At 37.8% G+C, this 1,488-nt stretch overlaps 1 non-coding gene across 1 annotated transcript; it reads right to left on the reverse strand.

Annotated features, from left to right (window-relative positions):
- Positions 1-655: 655 nt before the first annotated feature.
- On the reverse strand, positions 656-728 carry Trnak-cuu. The gene has a single exon. It is a non-coding gene; the product is annotated as a tRNA-Lys (tRNA).
- Between the last annotated feature and the right edge of the window lie 760 nt (positions 729-1,488).

Genomic DNA, 1,488 nt, shown 5'->3' on the forward strand with positions numbered 1-1,488 from the left:
TACAAGAAGATCTAAATTGAATTATATTTGACAGAATATAATGTTGAAATGTATATTTATATACAAAATTTATGGATCAAAAAGTAAAATTTTCTAGTTTTTGGCAAGTATGCTTTTATTATTAACTTACTACTATTAAAATACTAATTTGAAGGTTTAAAACTATATTATAAAATTTTGCTTTATTAGGTGATATATAGTGATATTTTATTTGTATTGAAATGTGATTTTATTTGTATGTCAATAAAGTTGCCTTGAGGTCAGAGCAAGCCAGAGCAGAAGCTGAGCAGTAGTGGGGCACGCCTTTAATCCCAGCACTTGGGAGGCAGAGCTAGGCAGATCTCTGTGTGTTCAAGGACACAGCCAGCATGGCAGACACACGCCTTTAATCTCAATACCAACCATAGAAGACCTGGAGGTCTGTACAAACAGGCAGTGACAAGGAGGTCATGTGGCTGGGTTTACAACCAATGAGAAAACAGAACAGAAAGTCTTTAAATAGACAGGACGCACAGAAGTAGGTCTCTTGCGGAGAGGAAGAACGGCAGAAGCAGTGAAGGGTAAGGTTTTCCGCTTTTGCTCTGACCTCTTGGTTTTTAACTCTGCAATCGGTTCTGTGTTTCTTATTTAACAAGCCGGATACATCTACAATTGGCGCCCAACGTGGGGCACGAACCCACGACCCTGAGATTAAGAGTCTCATGCTCTACCGACTGAGCTAGCCGGGCTAATGAGTGGTCACCAGCCATCCATAGTATACAAGAACAGGGCAGAAAAACTGATGATCTTCCAAAGGCACCAACAGCTCTACCTTTACAATGGTTAACAGACAAGCCTGTATGGGTTCATCAATGGCCTTTAACAACAGAGAAACTCCAGGCTTTAGAAGAGCTGGTAGAAGAACAGTTAAATGCTCAGCATATTGAAGAATCTACTAGCCCATGGAATTCTCCTGTATTTGTTATTAAAAAGAAATCTGGTAAATGGAGAATGGTAACAGACCTTAGAGCAATTAACAAAGTAATTCAGCCAATGGGCTCTCTACAATCTGGAATTCCTTTGCCTACTCTGTTACCTAAAGGATGGCCTCTCATAGTTATCGATTTAAAAGACTGTTTCTTTTCAATACCCCTACAAGAAAAAGACAGAGAAAGATTTGCTTTCACGGTGCCTACTTACAATAATTCTCAACCGGTTAGAAGATTTCAATGGAGAGTCCTCCCACAAGGAATGTTGAATAGTCCAACCTTGTGCCAATATTTTGTACAACAGCCCTTGAAAGTGATATGTAAAAACTTTCCTAAATCTATAATTTATCATTATATGGATGATATTTTACTAGCTGACTCAAGTGCAGATACTTTAGAAAGAATGTTTGAAGAAGTAAAGAAAATATTGCCTTGCTGGGGATTACAAATTGCTCCTGAAAAGATACAAAGAGGCGATTCTATTAATTATTTAGGATATAAAATAGAGCTACAAAAAATT

This window comes from Onychomys torridus, chromosome 9, assembly GCF_903995425.1.
Source record: "Onychomys torridus chromosome 9, mOncTor1.1, whole genome shotgun sequence".
In the NCBI taxonomy this organism is placed as follows: domain Eukaryota; kingdom Metazoa; phylum Chordata; class Mammalia; order Rodentia; family Cricetidae; genus Onychomys; species Onychomys torridus.